The sequence below is a fragment of the Plectropomus leopardus genome, chromosome 9 (genome assembly GCF_026936395.1).
Source record: "Plectropomus leopardus strain MGB_pleo_1.0 chromosome 9, ASM2693639v1, whole genome shotgun sequence".
NCBI lineage: Eukaryota > Metazoa > Chordata > Actinopteri > Perciformes > Serranidae > Plectropomus > Plectropomus leopardus.
The window spans coordinates 32,391,958-32,409,072 of record NC_142184.1 but is presented as its reverse complement, the minus strand read 5'-3'; the positions used below and the strand labels follow the sequence as shown (position 1 = coordinate 32,409,072).

General features: G+C 36.2%; 1 long non-coding RNA gene across 1 annotated transcript in view; it reads left to right on the top strand.

Moving 5' to 3' along the window:
* Positions 1–3,369: 3,369 nt before the first annotated feature.
* Positions 3,370–17,115, top strand: part of LOC148188777 (uncharacterized) — a 32,312-nt gene continuing 18,566 nt past the window's right edge. Inside the window, exons 1-2 of the long non-coding RNA XR_015777563.1 lie at positions 3,370–4,126; positions 4,221–4,359. This is a non-coding gene — a long non-coding RNA (uncharacterized LOC148188777). The remainder of the gene's footprint in view (positions 4,127–4,220; positions 4,360–17,115) is intronic.

Below are 17,115 nucleotides of genomic sequence, written 5' to 3'. Positions count from 1 at the left end.
GGAAAAACCAGTCATCTCAGGCAAGATCCATGTAGACCGAATCTTAAAATAGTCGTCACAGCAATATGGCGACCCACATGTTCGTCAGTTTTTACTTTTGTGTTGTGAAATGTGCTGTAACAACTTTCCCATTTCCATTTAGTTGATTTATATTTGATAGAAGAATTTGTGAGCATGTAGTAGCCTACTAGCGTGCTCCTCCCATCTCTTTAGCTACCGACATCAGTGAATCTGCATGTAGCCAACTGTAAGATCTAAAAATCGCCAAAAACGTTTCTATAGGAGGTCGGCATCTGGTGCTGTGGTAGCTCATGTAGGTCCTTAGAACGTGCTTCTGATGATCAGAGGCTAGACAAACAAAATGGGATTACTGCAGGCATCCATGTTGTCCCCAGCAGATGCACTGCAACGCATTTAGATCAAAAGATGGAAAAACCCACACGGCATTATTGACTTCCGACTTGCAAATAAATGCAGCATGTGAGTAGAAAAGGTGGGGTGACTTTAGTTTTGGGTCTAAGTGGGATATATTTATGCCTCCATACCTGCAATATGAGTTGTCTGTCTGTCTATCCATCCCATTTTCATGATTGAAGTGTCTTAAGAATGTGTTGAGAGAATTCTCTAAATTTGGCACAAATGTTCACTTGGACTCAAGTATGAACTACAATTTGGTGGTCAAAGGTCAAGATTACTATTACTTCTTCCATCTTCTTTTTGTGAATGGGGTGGGTGCTTTTCAATGTGCTAACCTGACTCCTCGCTTCCTTCACTGGCCTCTTCTCCTCACGTCTTAGTTGCACCCACAGGAGATGCGAGCGGAGGAGGCGAAGAAGTGATGTGAGGAGAGAGGAGGCAAAGCTGTGAAATGAGAACTCCTTGGTCCAACAGCGTCAGTCTCAGGAAATGTCAATAACATATAGCATGCTGCACAGCTGATCAGCTGTGAGACAGACTGAGAGGCTACTAATGTCCACAAGAGCCCTTATTTAAGATTATATTGGGGGGATTTTTTCCCTTTTATTGATAGGACAGCTGTAGAATGACAGGAAATGTGAGAGAGAGAGAGGGAGAATGACACGCAGCAAAGGGCCACAGGCTGGAATCAAACCCGTGCCGCTGCAAAGGCCTCAGCATATGGGGAGCACACTCTAGCAGGTAAGCTAGAGGCCGCCCCAAGAGCCCTTATTTAAGAACAATTTCAAAACATTACAAGACAGGAAAATGTTTCGTATGTCAGTAAAAGTCTGACATATAGCTACACAGGAAGCATTTATTACTGATGTGAATTTTAAAAGTCCTTTAAAATCTAATTCATAGAGGGATCAATTTCATAGTTACTCAGCCTATTTGTTTTCTTGCCTTATTATCTGCACGCGGCCTCTCTGTGTAAGAATGTGTGTCAGTGATGTGTTGGTTGACCCGCAGGTCAGGTGAGCTTATCAGAAAATATTGCATGTTTTGGGCACGTGGGTCATAAAGTGACAAAGCAGCACTGATTAATTTATTAAAACTTTTTGGAAACACTGCAATGAATCAAATTCTACCTTCTTCTTCCTTCTTTTCTTCCTTCTCTTCCTTCTTCTTCCCCTTCTCTAAAGCTATTCTATGGTGTTAGAGTCATCACTCACAAGATGACAGCTCGTTGATTAAATCCCATCATGTGACTGTGTTCTGTTATATTACCTGTAGATCCCTTTAGGTGACACTGCAGAATGAGCACTGTGAGAATAAACTGTGAATGAATGAAGACGCATGAGGAGCTGCGGCATATATATGACAGGACACAAATAGAGAATCTCTGTGACCCTTGAGAAGCTCCCTAGTCTCTCCACTCGATAAAAGACTTCAGTGTAGGAGACACCGCTGTGTCCTCCCTCTGGGCTCCTCCAGAGGCCTCCTCTCTCCTCTCCCTTTTCCTCTCTCCTCACCTCCTCAAGGTGCATTTTAGCGATTACAAGGTCCTTCATGATGATGGAGGGGAAACAATTTCCAGGCCACCGGAGGTGATAGGAGGCAAGGAAGCATAAATTAGAGTATAATGAAAAGCGCCTAATATCTCAAGAACGCCTTGAGGGTTTTCCCCCAAACATCCACAAAGGTCAAAGGTCAACCTCACTGAAAATGTTCTGCATAAATACTTTTCTAGCCACTACTTAACATCAATTCCAGGAGCAGAAGGGAAGACATTTGGTCAGAAACCAAATTGGTGACACTAATCTTGAAACTGGGCAGATTTGAGAGATCTTCTGTGCTGTAAAAATGTGTGTGACGCATCCATGTTTTCCCCTTAAAGCTAAAAATACTGCAAATGCTGTAATTTGTGTGCAAAGATATGCGTAATCTCTCATCTGTAGTTTATATTTAATAATAATGATAATAATCGATAAGACTTACATAGCATTTTTCTAAGTACTTAAAGATGCATGAAATGAAAAAAGAAAAAAAAATCCATAATAAGTAACACAAAATACCGAATGATGCTTAAATGGAACAGAAGAACAAATACAAAGAACAGAATACAAAAACAAAAAATACACACAGTAGACTGTGTGTATTTTTTGGTCCAGTTATCTAGAGGTCAAATTGAGGTCTGACAGGTGAGGTCAAGAGGACTTCAAAACCAAGCAGATAAACACGGGGAATATTGATTTACAAACTTCTGATGGTCTATTTTACAGCTTACTGTAAGTCAGATCAGGTAATCAGCTTATCTTTATGGCCCACAACCTAAAAATACTCTTGCTCTTCTTTAGATAATCTTTGTGCTGTTTGTGTTTTCCTGCCATGTCATTTGAGGAAGAGGGAAGTATTATTCATTATGCTCCTTTTCTGGGTCACATGATCGTTATCATTACGAATTTTCCAAAGGTTTATCTAGGTCAAAATCTCAAACTCAGGTTTCCAAGAGGTTATCAAGGTGCTAATACGACAACAGCTTCCCACGACAAAGATCCCAATTTTCAAGTCAGCTCATGCCGTATTTCTCTTTGGTTTCAGATGATCATTTTCCAGCATGCTGACCTTCACTGTCAACATGCAGCTTTTATGGTTATATTCATGCAGAGTCTATTTTATGCATAATTACATGCAAGCAAAAATAATGACGTTGTTCAAAAAAACAAAAAACACCTGTTTTTACAAACTCTGACACACACACGCACACACGCTCTGTCGCTCACCCTGAATATAAAGACTTGGTAAAATGTTACATTTAATCTGAAGTCTTGTCCTTGTCTTTTTTTGTCTCCTTTTGTTTGTGCCAAGTTGATCATCAAAAGCCTTTGGAACATTGATTTTGCTAAATCAGATTTCAAAAACCATACATTAGCTTTGACTGAAGTTTTGAATGGATTTTTGCACATTGAGAGGAGAAAAGGTTAGCTGCTTCAATACATTACATTACTAGATTCATAATTATTTCCAAATATCAGTTATCGGTCTCATTAACTACTAATAATCGTTATCAGTGTCAGCCCTGAAAAATCAATATCAGTGGACCCCTAATAACAGATTCAAACTCCATTCAAACATAATTTCAGCGATGGTAAACAAAACATCAAACACGGATCAATATCAGAGCAGTGTTGCGCCCACAGCTACAGTCTATATACTGGCTGTTATGTGACATTATGTGGAAGTAATCTACCAGAGATACAATTTAATTACAAAAAACAAAATTCCACGACTTTGTCCAAATTTTTAAAATAATTTTTATTATATCCATGACCTTTCCAGGCCTGGCAAATTTGATTTTGAAACTATATGACTTTTCCAGGTTTTTCCATGACTGGTGGTAAGAAAGTCAAGTGTATTTGTGTAGCACTTTTTTTAAATTAGATATCGCACAAACAGATTTAAATGCATGAGAAGTAGTAAAACAACACAACATTAAAGACTGAATCCAATAATAAGACCAAAGGGAAAGAGAAAGGTTTGTACAAAATCTTCATGTCTTTACATTCTTACAGTTGTTATTTACTTAAATTATATATACAGTATATTTACGTATCTATTTTTCCTAATATTGCATTCTTTTGATGTATATTGCAGGGTGTATGTTTCTCAGATTGTAAAGGCCTCTTACGTGAGATCCAGCCACCAGGCCGTGGTCAGAGGCCCTACAGTAAGTGACCTGCTGATGTACTGTACTGTATTGTACTGTAGGTGGGTGTCTCTCCATGCAAAGCTCTGTTGTTAGTTGCCTCTGTGCTGCCCAGGGAACGCTGCTCCCAGAGGCCAAAGACAAAAGTACTCCCAGCATGACTCCCCTGATAAGGTGCAGTGACTCCAGGTGTGTGTCTGGTTGTGCTCTGCCTGACCACTTCCGAGCTCCGCTGCTTTATGACAACTGGCACTGTGAGTTTTCTCTCTTTATTTTTACATTTGTTATTACTTATTTGAATTCTGCTTGGCTTGTGTACATCTGATTACATATCTGGCTTGTTTATTGAAAGTTTGCCTTATTGTAGCGATTATTAACAACCGCAGGCTGTTTGATAGTAGCAAAGAAAGCATGCACTGACTTCAGTTAAGAAAGAAAACACACCAATGAATGTATTTTCCTAGGAAGGGAGTACCAGGTGTGGGGAAGGTGAGGGCCTTAGTGTCGTCTGCAGGGGGCGGTAGGGAGAAGCTCCTCTTTCGCTTCACCATGGTGAGATGTTCAGGGGTTAATGGGGTGAAACATTAATGAGGGGAGGTCTAGCAGGTCAGCTTTTACCTATACTTCCATCTAACTTGTTTTGTTTTTTTTTAAATTACATATTAAGTTTGACTTCTTTTCAACATACAATTTTGGCTGATTTAATTTTTTGTTTTGTTTTGTTTTTTGACACGGTGTACTATAGCCTACTATGGCTTTCTTTTGACACAATATACTATGAATTCCTTCTTAAGACACAAAGCTATGACTTTGAAAGAAGGTTTTTCAACACACAGTGCTGACTTTTTTTCCCCACATACTTTACTTATATTTCCAACATGCAGTACCTTGACTTTAACAGTTTGTTCAACACACTATACTATGACTTTTTTCATTCCATTTAGGATGACATACTATAACATGACTTTTCTCTTGCATTTTGGATGAGTAAAGTAAAGTATGACTACTATGACTGACTTTTTCTGCCATTTTTGAAAACATACTATAGTATGATTTTCTTATGCCATTTTGGAAGACATAGTTTAATACGACATTTTATGACATTCACAACGACATCCCATAGTATGACTTTTTTATGGCATGTAGGACAACACACTAGGACGACATACTGTACAAAACTTTGACAGTTTTATGCTATTTTGGACAAAATACTGAAGGATGATTATATATTGTCATTTTGGATGACATACCACAGTACGACTTTTTTATGCCATATTGGCAGTTAGAATATAATATGATGTTTTTATGAAATTTTGGACGACATAGTACAGTATGACTTTTTCATGCTGTTTTGCACAACATACTATACAATTACTTTTAAAAAAATATATATTGGACGACATACTGAAGTACTGCAAGTAGAATTTTTCATGCCATTTTGGACAACATATAGTATGACTTTTTTGTGCCATTTTGAATGACATAGCATAACATCACTGTTTTTATGCCATTTTGGATGGCATACTATGAGATTTGTATGCCATTTTGGACGACATCCTACAGTATGACATTTTTAAGCCATTTTGGACAACATAGTAATCAATTACTTTTTTGTGCCATTTTGGACGACATAGTTTAGTCTGACCTTTTTATGCTTGTTACTGCCACTTAAACTGGCTCAAAGTGAGGCTGAACATATAACAGACATTGGACTACAGATAGCAAGGAAGAGGCAAAAGTATTTATTATTAACTCAAATATACTCACACATACTGTACATGGAACTGAAGAGGGGTTGTGGTTCCTGGCCAAAACAAACAAAAGACGGGGAATCGCTGGGTCAAACTTGCAATAGGCCATCAGACCAAGGTCATCCACCTAAACTGAAGGAGCCTAACAAAACACCCAAAAACAGAACTGCTGGCAATCTCCAACCCAAACTGAAAATATAAGCAAAATACAAAAACTCATAAGATGAAGGCCATCTCCCTGCTGATTTCCTGAAGTAGTGCTCCTGCTGCTCAGGCGTCAGTCTGTGTGTCTGTGCAGAAGAGTCTCCTCCTCTCCGCTCCTCAGCTCCCTTATATTCCTCTCCGTTGATTGCCATCACTTGCTCCTGTGACATGTAGTGGAGGAGCAAGTGAGGGAGAGAGAGAGAGAGAGAACAAATCACACTCACGGAGATGACCTTTCTATGCCATTTTGGACGACATACTATAATATGAGTATTTAATGATATTTTTGACAATGTACTTCAGTATGACTTGTTTATGATATTTTGGAAAACATCCTATAGTATGACTAATTTGACTAATAAAGTTAACAATGACTTTTTTATGATATTTTGGATGATATAATATAGTATTACTTTTTTATGATATTTTGGAAGCCATACCATACTTTGACGTTTTTATGCCTTTTTGGACGCCAAACTATACTATGACTTTTTTGTAAGATTTTGGACAGTATACTACAGTGTGACCTTTTTATGCCATTTTGGATGATATAGTATTATATGACTTTTTTGTACCATTTCTGATGACATACTATAGTGTGACATCTTATTTCATTTCTGACCCCATACTACAGTATGACTTTTTATTATATACATACCATTTTACTATAACATACCACTGTATTACTTTATGATATTTTCGAATACATACTGTACTATGACTTTTTTATGGCATTTTGGACACTATAGTGCTCTATGACTTTTCATGCAATTTTGGAATACATACTTTAGTATGAATTTTTTATGATATTTTGGACGACGAACTAAATTTGAAATTTTGGATGACATATTGTGGTAAGAATTTTTATGCCATTTTGAAATTCGTACTATGCTATGGTATGGTATGGTATTTATTAAACAACTTTGGATGACATACTGTTGTATGACATCTTTATGACAGTTTGGACATCATACTATAGTATGACTTTTTAAGCCATTTTGGACAACATAGTATACCATGACTTTTTTGTGCAATTTTGGACGACATGCTATACTATTTTTTTTTTTTTCATGATTTTGAACAACATACTATAGTATGACATTTTTCATGATTTTAAACGAAATCCTATACTATGTTTTTCTTCATGATTTTGGACGACATACTGCACTAAGTAACCCTTTAAATAATTTTTTAAAAAAGTATTAAAGATAACACAATAACACAAAACTTAGATAGAGGTCATTAGTCTGTGGTGAGGTCTGGGTGTTGGGTGATGTGGGCCTCAAAGGCACCAGCCCTCCAGTAGGCAGAGAAAAAGACATCTTGGGAGTAGTCAAGCTGATATAGACTATTAGCAGGTGAGGTGAATCCCATAATGAGGTGGGAGGAGCCAGTAAAGCAGTGGGAACCTGAAAGGAAATAGCAATGGCAGGACAAACAAGAAATGACAAGTGGCCCAGGTACATCACACTGTACTATGGCTATTTTTTTAATGCCGTTTTAGACAAAATTCTGTAGTAAGACATTTGTGGCCTGTTTTTCGACATGCTATATTATGACGATTTGGGCCTTTGTTTCCAACATGCTATACTATGATGTGTCTCTACAAGCTATAACATGCAGTTTTTTAGCCATTTTTTCACATGCTATTTTATGATGTTTTTGGCCTCTTCTTCGACATAGTATACAAGCTATAATATGCTTTTTTCGGCAATTTTTTTGGCATGTCAAAATTTGAGATTTTTTGTCATAGTACAGAATGCTGTTTTTGGTCGTTTTTTCGACATGCTATATTATGGTGTTTTAGGCTGTTTTGCAACATTTTATGCTATGGCGTGTCTCAGCATGCTATTATATGCAGTTTACAGCTGCTTTGAGGACATGTTATATTATATATATATGTTATATATATATATACAACATTTTTCACCATACTGTAGTGTGGCATTTTCATTAATTTTTAAATATACTATAGTAAAGTGTTTTTGGACGTTTTTGCAAAATTCTTTGCTGTGGTGTGTCTGGGCAAACATTTTTATGCAGTTTTCCGCTGTTTTTGGGACATGTCACATTTTGACATTTTTGCCATACTATAGCCTTGCTTTTTCGGTCATTTTTTCCACATGCCAAATGATGCTGTTGTTGGCAATTTTTGCAACTGTCATTGCTATGGCGTGTCTCCACAGGCTATTTTCTGTGGTTTAATGCGGTTTTTAGCTGTTTTTGGGACATGTCATATTTTGACATTTTTGCCATACTTTGCTTTTTCCACATTCTTAATTAGGCTGTTTTTGGAACTTTTTGCAACTGTCTTTGGTATAGTGTGTCTTAGACGGCTACTTCTTGTGGTTTAATGTCGTTTTCCGCTGTTTTTGGGACATGTCATATTTGGACATTTTTGCCATATTATAGCCTTGCTTTTTCGGTCATTTTTTCCACATGCTAAATTCGGCTGTTCTTGGCTCTTGTTGCAACTTTCTTTGCTATGGCGTGTGTTAGAAGGCTATTTAATGTGGTTTAATGTGGTTTTTAGCAATTTTCGGGACATGTCACATTTTGACATTTTTGCCATACTATAGCCTTGCTTTTTCCGTCATTTTTTCCACATGCCAAATAATGCTGTTGTTGGCGATTTTTGAAACTTTCTTTAGTACGGCGTATCTCCACAGGCTATTTTATGTAGTTTAATGTCATTTTAACTGTTTTTGGGACATGTCTTGTTTAGACATTTTTGCCATACTATAGCCTTGCTTTTTCAGTCATTTTTTCCACATGCCAAATGATGCTGTTGTTGGCCATTTTTGCAACTTTCTTTGCTATGGCGTGTCTCCACAGGTTATTTTATGTGGTGTAATGTGATTTTTAGGTGTTTTTGGGACATGTCACATTTGGACATGTTTGCCATACTGTAGCCTTGCTTTTTTATTCATTTATTTTTTAAGACAATGTTTTATTGAGTTTTAAAAACAAACAGAGACAACAAAAACATACATGACAACATCTGGATGATCACAACATGTTAAATGGAAAAAAAGAAAAGAAAAAAACACAGCAACAGCACCAACAACATGGAATCTATATACACATTACAACACTTTCTGAAATAGGAAAAGCCTTGCTTTAATGGCCATTTTTTCCACATACCAAATTGGGCTGTTTTTGGCCCTTTTTGAAAATTTCTTTGCTATGGCGTGTCTTCACAGACTGTTTTAAGTGCTTTCATGTGGTTTTTAGCTGTTTTTAGGACATGTCATATTTTGACATTTTTGCCATACTATAGCCTTGCTTTTTCAGTCAGTTTTTCCACATGCGAAATTATGCTATTTTTGGCCCTTTTTGCAACTTTCTTTGCTATGGCGTGTCTTAGAAGGCTATTTTCTGTGGTTTAATGTGGTTTTTAGCTTTTTTTGGAACATGTCTTATTTGGACATTTTTGCCATACTATAGCCTTGCTTTTTCCGTAGTTTTTTCCACATGCCAAATAATGCTGTTGTTGGCCATTTTTGCAACTTTCTTTGCTATGGCGTGTCTCCACAGACTATTTCATGTGGTTTTATGTCATTTTTATCTGAATTTTGGGACATGTCTTATTTGGACATTTTTGCCATACTATAGCCTTGCTTTTTCGGTCATTTTTTCCATATACTAAATTAGGCTGTTCTTGGCTCTTTTTGCAACTTTCTTTGCTATGGCGTGTCTTAGAAGGCTATTTAATTTGGTTTAATGTGGTTTTTAGCTGTTTTTAGGACATGTCATATTTTGACATTTTTGCCATACTATAGCCTTGCTTTTTCCGTCAGTTTTTCCACATGCCAAATTAGGCTGTTTTTGGCCTTTTTGCAACTTTCTTTGCTATGGCGTGTCTTAGGAGGCTATTTTCTGTGGTTTAATGTGGTTTTTAGCTGTTTTTTGGACATGTTTTATTTGGACATTTTTGCCATACTATAGCCTTGCTTTTTCGGTCATTTTTTCAATACGCTAAATTAGGCTGTTATTGGCTCTTGTTGCAACTTTCTTTGCTATGGCATGTCTTAGAAGGCTATTTTCTGTGGTTTAATGTCATTTTTAACTGTTTTTGGGACATGTCTTATTTGGACATTTTTGCCATTAACAATGCCATGTCTTCTATTTATTCAGGTTGGAGCAGTTTCACTGTTGGCGCGAGCAAGTTTGCCTCAATCGCTAAAGATAATACATCTAAACTGGCAAACCAAGCAACCTTGCTTTTTCGGTCATTTTTTCAACATGCCAAATTAGGCTGTCTTTGGCCTTTTTGGAACTTTCTTTGGCATGGCGTGTCTTAGAAGGCTATTTTCTGTGGTTTAATGTCGTTTTCCGCTGTTTTTGGGACATGTCATATTTTGACATTTTTGCCATACTATAGCCTTGCTTTTTCTGTCAGTTTTTCCACATGCCAAATTATGCTATTTTTTGCCCATTTTACAACTTTCTTTGCTATGGCGTGTCTTAGAAGGCTATTTTCTGTGGTTTAATGTGGTTTTTAGCTGTTTTTTGGACATGTTTTATTTGGACATTTTTGCCATACTATAGCCTTGCTTTTTCGGTCATTTTTTCAGTACGCTAAATTAGGCTGTTATTGGCTCTTGTTGCAACTTTCTTTGCTATGGCGTGTCTTAGAAGGCTATTTTATGTGGTTTAATGTCATTTTTGACTGTTTTTGGGACATGTCACATTTTGACATTTTTGCCATACTATAGCCTTGCTTTTTCCGTCATTTTTTCCACATGCTAAATTCGGCTGTTCTTGGCTCTTGTTGCAACTTTCTTTGCTATGGCGTGTGTTAGAAGGCTATTTAATGTGGTTTAATGTGGTTTTTAGCTATTTTTGGGACATGTCACATTTTGACATTTTTGCCATACTATAGCCTTGCTTTTTCAGTCAATTTTTCCACATGCCAAATGATGCTGTTGTTGGCCATTTTTGCAACTTTCTTTGCTATGGCGTGTCTCCACAGGTTATTTTATGTGGTGTAATGTGATTTTTAGGTGTTTTTGGGACATGTCACATTTGGACATGTTTGCCATACTGTAGCCTTGCTTTTTTATTTATTTATTTTTTAAGACAATGTTTTATTGAGTTTTAAAAACAAACAGAGACAACAAAAACATACATGACAACATCTGGATGATCACAACATGTTAAATGGAAAAAAAAAAGAGAAAAAAACACAGCAACAGCACCAACAACATGAAATCTATATACACATTACAACACTTTCTGAAATAGGAAAAGCCTTGCTTTAATGGCCATTTTTTCCACATACCAAATTGGGCTGTTTTTGGCCCTTTTTGCAACTTTCTTTGCTATGGCGTGTCTTAGAAGACTATTTCATGTGGTTTAATGTCATTTTTATCTGAATTTTGGGACATGTCTTATTTGGACATTTTTGCCATACTATAGCCTTGCTTTTTCCGTCATTTTTTCCACATGCTAAATTCGGCAGTGTTTGGCCCTTTTTGCAACTTTCTTTGCTATGGCATGTCTTAGAAGGCTATTTTCCGTGGTTTAATGTCATTTTTAACTGTTTTTGGGACATGTCTTATTTGGACATTTTTGCCATACTATAGCCTTGCTTTTTTTTTCATTTATTCCACATGCTAAATTCGGCAGTGTTTGGCCCTTTTTGCAACTTTCTTTGCTATGGCGTGTCTTAGAAGGCTATTTTCTGTGGTTTAATGTGGTTTTTAGCTGTTTTTAAGACATGTCTTATTTGGACATTTTTGCCATACTATAGCCTTGCTTTTTCGGTCATTTTTTCCACATGCTAAATTAGGCTGTTCTTGGCTCTTTTTGAAACTTTCTTTGCTATGGCGTGTCTTAGGAGGCTATTTTCTGTGGTTTAATGTGGTTTTTAGCTGTTTTTGGGACATGTCATATTTTGACATTTTTGCCATACTATAGCCTTGCTTTTTCTGTCAGTTTTTCCACATGCCAAATTATGCTATTTTTTGCCCTTTTTGCAACTTTCTTTGCTATGGCGTGTCTTAGAAGGCTATTTTATGTGGTTTAATGTGGTTTTTAGCTGTTTTTGGGACATGTTTTATTTGGACATTTTTGCCATACTATAGCCTTGCTTTTTCCATCATTTTTTCAATACGCTAAATTAGGCTGTTATTGGCTCTTGTTGCAACTTTCTTTGCTATGGCGTATCTTAGAAGGCTATTTCATGTGGTTTAATGTCATTTTTGACTGTTTTTGGGACATGTCACATTTTGACATTTTTGCCATACTATAGCCTTGCTTTTTCCGTCATTTTTTCCACATGCCAAATAATGCTGTTATTGGCCATTTTTGAAACTTTCTTTGCTATGGCGTGTTTCCACAGGCTATTTTATGTGGTTTAATGTTATTTTTAAATGTTTTTGGGACATGTCTTATTTGGACATTTTTGCCATACTATAGCCTTGCTTTTGCCATCATTTTTTCAACATGCTAAATTAAGCTTTTTTTGGACCTTTTTGCAACTTTCTTTGCTATGGCGTGACTTAGAAGGCTATTTTATTTGGTTTAATGTGGTTTTTAGCTTTTTTTGGAACATGTCACATTTTGACATTTTTGCCATACTATAGCCTTGCTTTTTCGGTCATTTTTTCAACATGCCAAATTAGGCTGTTTTTGGCCTTTTTGCAACTTTCTTTGCTATGGCGTGTCTTAGAAGGCTATTTCCTGTGGTTTAATGTGTTTTTTAGCTGTTTTTACGACATGTCTTATTTGGACATATTTGCCGTACTATAGCCTTGCTTTTTCAGTCATTTTTTCAACATGCCAAATTAGGCTGTTTTTGGCCTTTTTGCAACTTTCTTTGCTATGGCGTGTCTCCACAGGCTGTTTCATGTGGTTTAATGCGTTTTTTAGCTGTTTTTGGGACATGTCATATTTTGAAATTTTTGCCATACTATAGCCTTGCTTTTTCAGTCATTTTTTCAACATGCCAAATTAGGCTGTTATTGGCTCTTGTTGCAACTTTCTTTGCTATGGCGTGTCTTAGAAGGCTATTTAATTTGGTTTAATGTGGTTTTTAGCTGTTTTTAGGACATGTCACATTTTGACATTTTTGCCATACTATAGCCTTGCTTTTTCAGTCATTTTTTCCACATGCCAAATGATGCTGTTGTTGGCCATTTTTGCAACTTTCTTTGCTATGGCGTGTCTCCACAGGTTATTTTATGTGGTGTAATGTGATTTTTAGGTGTTTTTGGGACATGTCACATTTGGACATGTTTGCCATACTGTAGCCTTGCTTTTTTATTCATTTATTTTTTAAGACAATGTTTTATTGAGTTTTAAAAACAAACAGAGACAACAAAAACATACATGACAACATCTGGATGATCACAACATGTTAAATGGAAAAAAAAAAGAGAAAAAAACACAGCAACAGCACCAACAACATGAAATCTATATACACATTACAACACTTTCTGAAATAGGAAAAGCCTTGCTTTAATGGCCATTTTTTCCACATACCAAATTGGGCTGTTTTTGGCCCTTTTTGAAAATTTCTTTGCTATGGCGTGTCTTCACAGACTGTTTTAAGTGCTTTTATGTGGTTTTTAGTTTTTTTTGGAACATGTCTTATTTGGACATTTTTGTCATACTATAGCCTTGCTTTTTCCGTCGTTTTTTCCACATGCCAAATAATGCTGTTGTTGGCCATTTTTGCAACTTTCTTTGCTATGGCGTGTCTTAGAAGACTATTTCATGTGGTTTAATGTCATTTTTATCTGAATTTTGGGACATGTCTTATTTGGACATTTTTGCCATACTATAGCCTTGCTTTTTCGGTCATTTTTTCCATATACTAAATTAGGCTGTTCTTGGCTCTTTTTGAAACTTTCTTTACTATGGCATGTCTTAGAAGGCTATTTTCCGTGGTTTAATGTCATTTTTAACTGTTTTTGGGACATGTCTTATTTGGACATTTTTGCCATACTATAGCCTTGCTTTTTTTTTCATTTATTCCACATGCTAAATTCGGCAGTGTTTGGCCCTTTTTGCAACTTTCTTTGCTATGGCCTGTCTTAGAAGGCTATTTTCTGTGGTTTAATGTGGTTTTTAGCTTTTTTTGGGACATGTCATATTTTGACATTTTTGCCATACTATAGCCTTGCTTTTTCTGTCAGTTTTTCCACATGCCAAATTATGCTATTTTTTGCCCATTTTACAACTTTCTTTGCTATGGCGTGTCTTAGAAGGCTATTTTATGTGGTTTAATGTGGTTTTTAGCTGTTTTTGGGACATGTTTTATTTGGACATTTTTGCCATACTATAGCCTTGCTTTTTCCATCATTTTTTCAATACGCTAAATTAGGCTGTTATTGGCTCTTGTTGCAACTTTCTTTGCTATGGCGTATCTTAGAAGGCTATTTCATGTGGTTTAATGTCATTTTTGACTGTTTTTGGGACATGTCACATTTTGACATTTTTGCCATACTATAGCCTTGCTTTTTCCGTCATTTTTTCCACATGCCAAATAATGCTGTTATTGGCCATTTTTGAAACTTTCTTTGCTATGGCGTGTTTCCACAGGCTATTTTATGTGGTTTAATGTTATTTTTAAATGTTTTTGGGACATGTCTTATTTGGACATTTTTGCCATACTATAGCCTTGCTTTTTCCATCATTTTTTCAACATGCTAAATTAAGCTTTTTTTGGACCTTTTTGCAACTTTCTTTGCTATGGCGTGACTTAGAAGGCTATTTTATTTGGTTTAATGTGGTTTTTAGCTTTTTTTGGAACATGTCACATTTTGACATTTTTGCCATACTATAGCCTTGCTTTTTCGGTCATTTTTTCAACATGCCAAATTAGGCTGTTTTTGGCCTTTTTGCAACTTTCTTTGCTATGGGGTGTCTTAGAAGGCTATTTCCTGTGGTTTAATGTGTTTTTTAGCTGTTTTTACGACATGTCTTATTTGGACATATTTGCCGTACTATAGCCTTGCTTTTTCAGTCATTTTTTCAACATGCCAAATTAGGCTGTTTTTGGCCTTTTTGCAACTTTCTTTGCTATGGCGTGTCTCCACAGGCTGTTTCATGTGGTTTAATGCGTTTTTTAGCTGTTTTTGGGACATGTCATATTTTGACATTTTTGCCATACTATAGCCTTGCTTTTTCCGTCATTTTTTCCACATGCTAAATTAGGCTGTTTTTGGACCTTTTTGCAACTTTCTTTGCTATGGCGTGTCTTAGAAGGCTATTTAATTTGGTTTAATGTGGTTTTTAGCTGTTTTTAGGACATGTCACATTTTGACATTTTTGCCATACTATAGCCTTGCTTTTTCAGTCATTTTTTCCACATGCCAAATGATGCTGTTGTTGGCCATTTTTGCAACTTTCTTTGCTATGGCGTGTCTCCACAGGTTATTTTATGTGGTGTAATGTGATTTTTAGGTGTTTTTGGGACATGTCACATTTGGACATGTTTGCCATACTGTAGCCTTGCTTTTTTATTCATTTATTTTTTAAGACAATGTTTTATTGAGTTTTAAAAACAAACAGAGACAACAAAAACATACATGACAACATCTGGATGATCACAACATGTTAAATGGAAAAAAAGAAAAGAAAAAAACACAGCAACAGCACCAACAACATGGAATCTATATACACATTACAACACTTTCTGAAATAGGAAAAGCCTTGCTTTAATGGCCATTTTTTCCACATACCAAATTGGGCTGTTTTTGGCCCTTTTTGAAAATTTCTTTGCTATGGCGTGTCTTCACAGACTGTTTTAAGTGCTTTCATGTGGTTTTTAGCTGTTTTTAGGACATGTCACATTTTGACGTTTTTGCCATACTATAGCCTTGCTTTTTCAGTCAGTTTTTCCACATGCGAAATTATGCTATTTTTGGCCCTTTTTGCAACTTTCTTTGCTATGGCGTGTCTTAGAAGGCTATTTTCTGTGGTTTAATGTGGTTTTTAGCTTTTTTTGGAACATGTCTTATTTGGACATTTTTGCCATACTATAGCCTTGCTTTTTCTGTCGTTTTTTCCACATGCCAAATAATGCTGTTGTTGGCCATTTTTGCAACTTTCTTTGCTATGGCGTGTCTCCACAGACTATTTCATGTGGTTTTATGTCATTTTTATCTGAATTTTGGGACATGTCTTATTTGGACATTTTTGCCATACTATAGCCTTGCTTTTTCTGTCAGTTTTTCCACATGCCAAATTAGGCTGTTTTTGGCCTTTTTGCAACTTTCTTTGCTATGGCGTGTCTTAGAAGGCTATTTTCTGTGGTTTAATGTGGTTTTTAGCTTTTTTTGGAACATGTCTTATTTGGACATTTTTGCCATACTATAGCCTTGCTTTTTCCGTCGTTTTTTCCACATGCCAAATAATGCTATTGTTGGCCATTTTTGCAACTTTCTTTGCTATGGCGTGTCTCCACAGACTATTTCATGTGGTTTTATGTCATTTTTATCTGAATTTTGGGACATGTCTTATTTGGACATTTTTGCCATACTATAGCCTTGCTTTTTCTGTCATTTATTCCACATGCTAAATTCGGCAGTGTTTGGCCCTTTTTGCAACTTTCTTTGCTATGGCCTGTCTTAGAAGGCTATTTTCTGTGGTTTAATGTGGTTTTTAGCTTCTTTTTGGGAAATGTCATATTTTAAAATTTTTGCCATACTATGGCCTTGCTTTTTCGGTTATTTTTTCCACATGCTAAATTAGGCTGTTATTGGCTCTTGTTGCAACTTTCTTTGCTATGGCGTATCTTAGAAGGCTATTTCATGTGGTTTGATGTCATTTTTGACTGTTTTTGGGACATGTCACATTTTGACATTTTTGCCATACTATAGCCTTGCTTTTTCCGTCATTTTTTCCACATGCCAAATAATGCTGTTTTTGGACCTTTTTGAAACTGTCTTTGCTATGGCATGTCTTAGAAGGCTATTATCTGTGGTTTAATGTGGTTTTTAGCTTTCTTTTTGGAACATGTCACATTTTGACATTTTTGCCATACTATAGCCTTGCTTTTTCCGTCAGTTTTTCCACATGTGAAATTATTATTTTTGCCCTTTT